A 9304-nucleotide genomic window follows, 5' to 3' on the forward strand; every position below is an offset into this window, starting at 1 on the left:
ATTTGCTAATCTGCCTTTGATGAGCAGCACACCAAATGCTTCGCAACCAGCTGCCAATTGCTCTGGATTTCAATCAAACAATGCTCAAGGAAATTTTTCCACCACCAATCCAAGCCCTAAGCTCATATATACAGATATTCCATATAGCTTCGGGAGAAACGGTACAAATAGAGTTCATATTGGTACCAATCCAGTGCAGATGTACCAACAAAAGGCTCAAGAAACCCCACAGCCTTTCACAACTACTGGAAATGGAAATTCCAATAATGATTCAAGGAATAGTTCTAATATTGTGATGACCTCCTACACCAACAACAGCTATGGTACTGGAATGCAAATGACTATTACTAGTACTGCCAGCGGAGGAAGGCTTGCTCGACACATGGCTCCAACTCAGACGGTGTTCAATAATGTAGACTGGGACTCAAATGGTATCAATAATAATTGTGGTGATTTGGTGATCAGTAATGGTACTCAAAATGATGATCAAAACAGGAATGTTCCACAAGTGGATAATGTGGTATTCGGTTATGATTTTTCCCAAAAGGAGTCTTCATCATCTCTTGGATTTTCTGGTTCTAGCAGCAGCCAATTCTCACCAATACTTGCTGAAGGAAATAATGCTGGACAAGGAAATGTTAATGTTTCAGAACTTGATCAAATAGTGCAACAATGTGGTGCTCTTTTCAGCTCTTCCAACAACAGCAGCCAAGTTTCAGTAGTGCACAGTTCTTCTAGCTCCACTGAGATATCATCATCATACCAGAAAGACAATGATGATGCCTTTGATCTTAGTGTTCTCCTTCTTAATGAACTTCGTTTGGAATCTATTAAAAATGATCAGGTATATGTTTGATTTTTTTTTCATGTTACTGAGAAAATATAATTAGATTTCATGGTATGTGCTTCACAATTATCTTCTTTTTCGTGTGTAGGTAAAAGGAAAACAAGCCATCGATTCTGATAAAGACATTGATATTGACTTTGATCTCTTTTTGAATGAAAATCATTTTGGAACTGTTAATGATGATGATAAGGTATGCTTGAATTTTTTCTTGGTACTGAGAATTGAAAGATATAATTAAGCTTTTATTTTGACTTGATATATAATATTGGACATTAATATAATTTTCGAATTGGTAATTATCTTCTGTCTATTTTCTGTAGGGAAAGGGAAAACAAGTCATGAATTTTGATCCTAGTGCAAGTGTGGTCCAAGAGAGTTCTCCCTTAAACAAAGAATCCCTTGTCCAGGCATGCAAAGCATCACCTCATATATATATTAATGCATTTCATAGATGATTTTATTTACTTCATTTATTTGTTTTCTTTAGATGGTGGCTAATACAATTTCAATATTAAGCTCCTTGAATTACACTTCATTTAAATGTGAGTGTGTGGGTGTGTGTCATTGGTTTTCTAATAAGAATCATTGCTTAAATTGTTAATACTCTAAATGCAATTCAAATAAACTGTTCAATGTGATCGATGGTAGCAGCATAATGGAGACCTCGTGGACCTTGAGTTCGATGGATTGAATATGGCATCACCAGAAAATCTCTCTCTTGATGAAGTATGTTCATTATGCATATATTTATATTACATGTCGAGCACTAGTTAGTTTCTCATTGGTTAGGTTAAGCTCCTCGTATATGCTACGTACATATGGGGTTAGCTCAAGTAGTTAATGAGGGTAGGAAATTGAGTTAGGATTTGGATATATTAAGGGTTCGATCACTTCGAATATAACCAGATTATAAATATAAAAAAACACATATGTCCATATGGGTAGGTTAAGGTAAAAATTGAGGACTAGCTAGTCCCACACACTGGTTTAAAAGTGCCTAATGTCATTGTATTGAACTTGATCAAAGATATATTACTTTGATAAGTTCCCTTATAATTACTTAACATTCTTTTTTGTTTATTGCTGACAGGATTGGGAGAACATTGTTGAGTCATTATTCAAGTGAGGGCCATATATGAGAGAGAGTGATAAATCCTGCATACATCATGCGATGAAAAGTGATCTGAAGCTTTTGATGGAAGAGATTAGAGAACTCGAAGTATATAAATAATAAGAATGGAGTTTTCTTAAACTCTTCATTCATCTTCTATAATTTGTAGCTTGAACTGTTGTTGAATTTTTCTTCTTTTTCTAGAAGGCAACTAGCCAAGACTTAATTCGCAAATTTATTTGGTTTATAAATAATAAAAAATGGCAGACATTTTAGCCAAAAATCTTGTATTTGTTTTCATATATTTTATTGTATTTTCTAGCTGTTTAATTATTTTTCTTTTGAAGATCTAATCCTAACCATTTCAATAGGTTAAAAAGAGATCCATCATGTTAACCCCTTGTTTCTGCAGGGCTGAGAAATTGCTTATCCATCCTTCATTCTGGATGTGGAGTCCAGTCTCTGGTTTCAGAGCCTAGCCTCTCTTAGGACAGTCTGATAACTTCTTGTAGTTTCTTGAATTGTCTTGAATGCTGAATGGTCACTCTGATATGATGCAGATATTTAAGCATCAAAACCAAAACTATATGTAGTTGGGTTGAAAGGCCTAAGGCATTATAGTGTAGAGTCCTGGAGATTGGGGGACTAATTTTTTTTAAAATTTCAAACTTTCCTAATTGTCTGCAAGGGATAGGATGAGTGCTCCCAATGGATATAGTAGGCAAGGGGAGATAGAGAGGATAGGAGAGATGAAACTGTAGAATGAGAGGAGTTATCTAGAACTCGAAGGTTATGAAATGAATAATGTTACTTGTACCACATTTTTATACCACAATTGCATACCACCTTATGTGTCAGTTTATTTGTTATTGCCATGTCAATTAAATAGCCAGCTATACTAAAATTTCTTTTTAACCCATCCATCGGAGGAAATTTTCACATCTAGAATAGGGGGAAGAGAGTATCTGAACTAGAGAAGTTTAGGAATTCATATGGAAACAATAGAAAGTAATTTTCTTAATTCAAGGTAGGGTCATTGTTTTGACTAGAGCCCTTTGACACTTCCCAGGAGTTGTCCACTTTACTTTGGTTCATAACAATAGATTAATAAAATTTATTTAGATCTCTTTTGGTTCATATCAATATATTGAGAGATCTGGATTGTTGTTTGTGTGCCAAAGATGGAGGGATTGGAGTGTAGTTGGAGCGGCTATGGAGAGGCAAGCGTCAAACCCTAGGGTATTTTCTCGGTAGTTTTTGTTTTTGTTTTTTAATTTTTTGTTAATTAAAAATAATAAAAAGAAATAATAATTCAAATCACCTTAGATGATGTGGATGTCCACATTAACTGTCACATAAGATGCTTTACAATTGTAGTGTCATAGACATTTTTTGTAAGTTCAAAGGAGACAAAGGACTAAAAGGGGGAGTCTCTTCATCCCATGATTTTGTTCCGAACTAGAATTAGTTCTAACAACCTAAGAATATAGTTTCATGTTTCTTGTGGGCAACATCTAATTTATAAACAAAACAATGTCCTTTCACTCAGACAAGCATTTCACATCACAATAATTGTTGGAATTTCTTAGTTCCATGTATAGGGTGCTTGTAATTTTGGGTTGGCCTTTTTTGGTTTGGTAGACGCCGGTAGTCCACATTTGCAGCTTGTACAACTCAAACAACCATGTGGAAAGGCTACCTACTCTGTGTAGCTTGAATTTGGTCGAACCTATAGCAAGGGCGAAACTCATAATAAGAAAAAAAAAAAAAAAAAATGCAAGTGCTTGCCCGTTTTGACTTATTCACAGGTAGAATCGGGAAGACAACATGAATTCAATTTAGGCTTTAGTACTCCTCAAACAATAGTCAAATTTCACATTGCACTCCAAAAGTTACAATGACTCATATTGTCTCATTAACTCATGTTTCACGTATCACTTTGTCCCTCATGGTCAAGTCTATCATTAACTCCGTCAAAATTAATGGCATAGCTCATGTGTGATCCCTCTAACTTTTTTCCGCAGCGTAGGAGCCACGCTAACTGTTTTGATAAAGTGTTTGAGGGAATTGACTATAGGAGCAAAGTGAGATATCAAACATCGATCAATGGAACAATATGGGTCTTTGTGATTTTTGAGGGATCATTATGAGATTTGACCACAGAAGGAAGTACAACAATTAAGTTTTTAGTTTATTTAGTTAGAGACTTCCTAGGAGCATTTTCCTCTGCTCAAGTAAAGAAATGAAAATAATTATGTCAGAGTCATTAGATTTTGTCACCTAATTTATTCATCTGGTATTCGATTTGAATTTTATAAACTCAAAAACAGATTTTAAGTTAAAAGTCAAAAAAACCTGTTTGGTAGGCCTTTTTTGAAAACTCAAACCCAAAATCAACTCAAAAACATCAACAAATTAGAAAACAAAAAAAGTCTGTTTTTTACAATTTTTTTTTCTACTCGTCTCATCGCTCTAGCGACTCTTGCTCTGAGCTCTTGGTTGAGCTCAAATATTTGATGCTTCTCTGCAATTTTTTTCCTGTAGTGGTCCAAAAAAGAAGTCTTAATAAGTTAATCAACTTGTATATTCTGGTTAACAAGAATTCTTGAATATGTAGTCTTTTGCACATCAGCTTGTCATTAGTATGAGCTCTACAGTCAAAATTAACTCATTTTATTGTGACTGATCTTTTCACTTAACTTGACAAGTTTTGATAAGAGCTTGCTCAGTATGTGACAGTAAATATCATGTATTTTGTACACAATTTTTTTCTTAGACCTTTGTTCAAACTAGTAGGAATTGTTATAGAAGAAGTTGTCAGCTCAAGTTTTCGTTTTGATCAATTTCATTGACACATAGGTATCAAATGTCAATGTTTAGCCGTAGGATTCCTGAGAAGCAACCTTACCACGTCATTGGATGTGATCAAAACAAGTTGGGAAGTGTAGGGATGAACCTTGAGGTATAGTTTTGTTTGTAATTATTTTTGTTATTATTTTCAATTGACTTTCAGTTGGCAATATCATTTATTGTTTGGAGAATGATTGAGGGATTATAAAATTCTATATGTTTTCTTCGGATAACAGAGCATTTTAATTCAAAGAATTTGTAATTATTAAGTGGAAGATTATTTGATTCATGTCCCAAATGAATTTGTAATTATTAAGTGGAAGATCAGGTCCTTGCCCTCCCTTAGCTTGATATTTATGCAGTAATTGTTGCCTATATACTTTTTGAGCATCCATTTATTCATAGGTTGTGTCGTGTGTGGTGGCAATTTTGTATCTCAGTTATATCATGGAATTCTTTATTTGTTGTTTTAGTTAGAGACTTGTGAAGATTTATTCTCATTCCAAATTTTGCAATTTGGTTATATATTGATATGGTGGTGTCTGAAGTGACATTATTGGGCCCTAATGGAATTTTACACAATTCGCATGATCTTGATGTGGTAGATGAAGAAAGCTTTGGAGCGAATCAAGCAGGGAACACACCCATTTGCATGAGGACAATGCTAATGAAATTAGTCTAGAATATTTTAATTTAATATGTATTATTTAAAACTTGAAAATCAATTGAGTTTAACGATCACACGTGTATGATATTAAAATACAAATTTTAAAAATAGTATGTTTAATATAATTTCAATAATGTTTATCAATCCTATAAAAAAAAAAAAAAAGATGTTTATCAATACCTTAATTCAACAAAAATAAAAATAAAAATAAAAATTTATTTTCAAGTTGTATACTAAATAAATTTTTGAATCTTAAAAAATGAATTTGAGACCTCCTTATTTTTTAAAATAATCAAAAATTTTGGATACGATACCAAATACCCCTAGAGTTTCTATTGGATTTGAGGTTGCCAAGGCAAAACGGACATAATCCAAGGGCGATTGCTTTGGGGCTCGGAATAAGGGTGGGCTAAATTTTCAGGCTCATATTACAAGTGTTTTCTTGAGAGTCAAGATAGAATGGCTCAAATAAAAATCACTGCAAATTCTTTAACAATACAATAGCATGCATGTAAAAAAAATAATAATAAGCCCTCATTTTTCTTTTTTTGGTTAAACCACTCAAATAAATAGTATTGATCAACTCACAAATTATTACCAACTAGTCTTTGGTCTAATGATATTTGTCTCAATTTAGTTGGAAGAGATATGATCATGTTCGACTCACTTGGATAGCGAAAACTATATATATACAATTATTCTCTCATCATGATGTTCGCACGTTATTATCTTACATATGTCATTATAAACATAGAGGAAATTAGGGAGGTGTAGTAGAAAATGCTTGATGTTTGCACGATAATATCGTCCGGATGTACCAGAAGAGAATTTCTGTATATATATACAATGAACTTCTATTGATCCCTCAAATAAGATTATTAGGTTTATCCAAATTAGATATAACGTGTCCGTTCCTGAATAAGAACATCTTCTATAATATCTGGAGGAATTTCAAACCATTCAAAGTGATCAAGGCAAATACAGCATGCCTAGCAGTTGGAAATAAATTTTAAAAACAGCACAAAATAACATGGTGTGTGAACAACACAGCAATGAATAGGAAACAAATAAATAAGAAATATTAGACTTTAGACAATTCGGCATCTCACTCTCTATTTCCTTTCAGCTTCTGACCTTATTCTATTTCCACATGGATGGGATATTTTTCGTTATATAGAAATATATGTACAGAAAAATAAGTTTTCATATTATTGGGAATATAAAGATAAGCTTTGACTAGTGATTAACACGATGCTTAGCCATCACATCTGTCATTATGGGATTAATTATAATTATTATTTTATTAAACTTAACCATATGATCTCACACACTCTCTTGCCACTATATTATTGGCCCAATCATTTTACCTTCTCTTCCATGACCACTTTTCCGTCAAATCATGGGTTAGAAAATTAGAAACTTGAGCATCTGAGAGATTTTTGTTTTATCATAATCTCTTGATCAGACTTTTCTCTTTTTTGAAGTTTTTTTATGGTAAGGTTTAATGAGGTCACAATATAGCACCGTAGAATCCAGTATTTTTGACTTTTGTTAGTCTGAGTAAAGTTCATCTACTTTATGAGGAAAAAATAAATAAAGATTAAGAAGTGTTAAACGGTTCATCTTCTTTATGAAGAAAAAATAAATAAAGATTAAGAAGTGTTAATTGGTTCAAATCGATTAAAATACGGAAATTGAAAATGTTTGAATTTTCCTGAATTTAGAGATCAAAACAACTCTACGGAAGCCATTGAAAAAGAAAAATTCAAATTGGAGTGGTTGATTTTGGAGGATTATAGACTGGGTTTTGAACCCTACTAAGAAAATCAAAACAAAATTGTACATTTGAATGAACATATACTATTTATATATCACCTTAATGTCAAAACACTCAAGCTAAACCAATCGATTACAAGACCCAAAGATCAAAAATATAAGTCAAGTTTTCCCAACTCGATCCATCCATCCGATTGATCGGAAGTTTTTAATTTTCTATATTCTTTTTAATTTAAGAATTAAATAAATTTTCGTCTATAAGATTTGAACTAAAAAAATACCAACAACCATTATTTTATTTTTTGGTCGAACTATCTATTTTGTCAAACTACGATGCTTATCAACCCTAATTTTCTATTACTCTGTCAAACTTTGATGATCAAACTCCAAATTTTTTTATTGACTCTGATCTGATTTTTCACCTGGACAGAGTGGTCAGCAATAAGGGCAGCTCAACGGCTGAGAGAAGAACATGTTGGCCTCGCAGTCCTCGCCGTGTGTTTTGTGAGCATGATTTGAAGCATGTAGAAAATTCATAGATGGTTGAAAAATGCTCGGCTTTTAATATCATAAAATTATTAGTAATTTTATAAAAAAAATTCAGAAAAGTAATAAGCCATGCATGTCTTGCGTTGCGCCCGCAACCTATGATGTGATGTATGTGTGTGATATATCTATTGCAATAGTGCCCAGCCTGTTTTAAAGTCAACTGCCCAAACGGTCGGCTATGTTTTTTGTATTTTGATATCTCATCTTCATGTTTATATTTAGTCTAATTTGACCCCACAATTCACACAACTTTTCTTTGCCCCTTTGTTCTTAGGAAAATAATCCACAATGTGGGTGAGCTGTGAACTCATTAGGGGTTGTTTGATAACTATTTTATTTTTTATTTTCACTTTTTTTGAAAAATGAAAACGGAAAACATGTTTGTAACAGATTTCATTTTTAGTTTTCAAAAAAGTGAAATCTAATTTTTAAAATTACCCTATTTATTAAAACAACTTGAAAGTGTTTTCTTTTTCTTTTTTTAGCACTCTTTTTCATTCATTAATTTTACATCACCGCACAAGAAATGTACTCCAGTTACCAAAATTTGGTATTTGGGACCTCCCCAACTTGGACCACCCACTTGATTCTTGTGTTCGGCCACGGGCCCAATCCAAGTCTCGGGACATCCAAATCCAAAATTCACAAAAAATCATCTTCATTCCAAAAAATTTACTAAAAAATACTACGAACTCTTTGTAACGTGTACTTTCATTCTATGATCTCAAATTCCCAATTTGACCCCAAAAAAAATTCATTTCAAAGTTCCACATAAAATTGAAAATTTTAAAACTGAAATCAGTTACCAAACAACTTTTTTTCAGTTTCACTTTTTATCTGTCTAAAAACTGAAAGTAGTTACCAAACAAGTTTTCAGTTTTTAGAAAATTAAAATTGAAAACTAAAAACTAAAATGGTTATTTTAAAAATATTTGAACTTACCTTATGTTGGGAAGTAATTTATTTTTGAGAACTAGCTAATCAGCCCACATTAGGTTTGTGAAAGAACCAAGGTGGATAAAATGAGGCCTAAGACCTAATCAGTCATTATTATGCTGGAACAAAACAACCATATCTGAAATAAAAAGATGTGATATTTTCATTCAATTTACTACCAGGAATCAGCCAATTTCATACTATATATACATATATTTATTTGAATTTCTAAAAAAAATTATATGGGCTGTCAACTAATTAATTGGCTCAATATATACATCTAACCTGAATGTGAAAAGTTATTTCTGCAACCACTATATTCAAATATATGAATGCCATAATTGGGAAGCAACAGATTTGTCACTGCATGACTTGGTTCAATTGGAAAGGATAAATTTACACCCAAATAAAAAATAAAAAATAAGGTTAGATAATCCACTTTTGCCTTTTTAGTTACCCATTTCTTTTAATTTCAATGTTTCCTGAAAGGATTTAATTCTTAAACATGAATCCACCAAAGACATGATGCTACTTATACCATGTATTAGCAAGCAAAAATAATGTTCCT

The sequence above is a fragment of the Prunus dulcis genome, chromosome 2 (assembly GCF_902201215.1).
Source record: "Prunus dulcis chromosome 2, ALMONDv2, whole genome shotgun sequence".
Taxonomy (NCBI): domain Eukaryota; kingdom Viridiplantae; phylum Streptophyta; class Magnoliopsida; order Rosales; family Rosaceae; genus Prunus; species Prunus dulcis.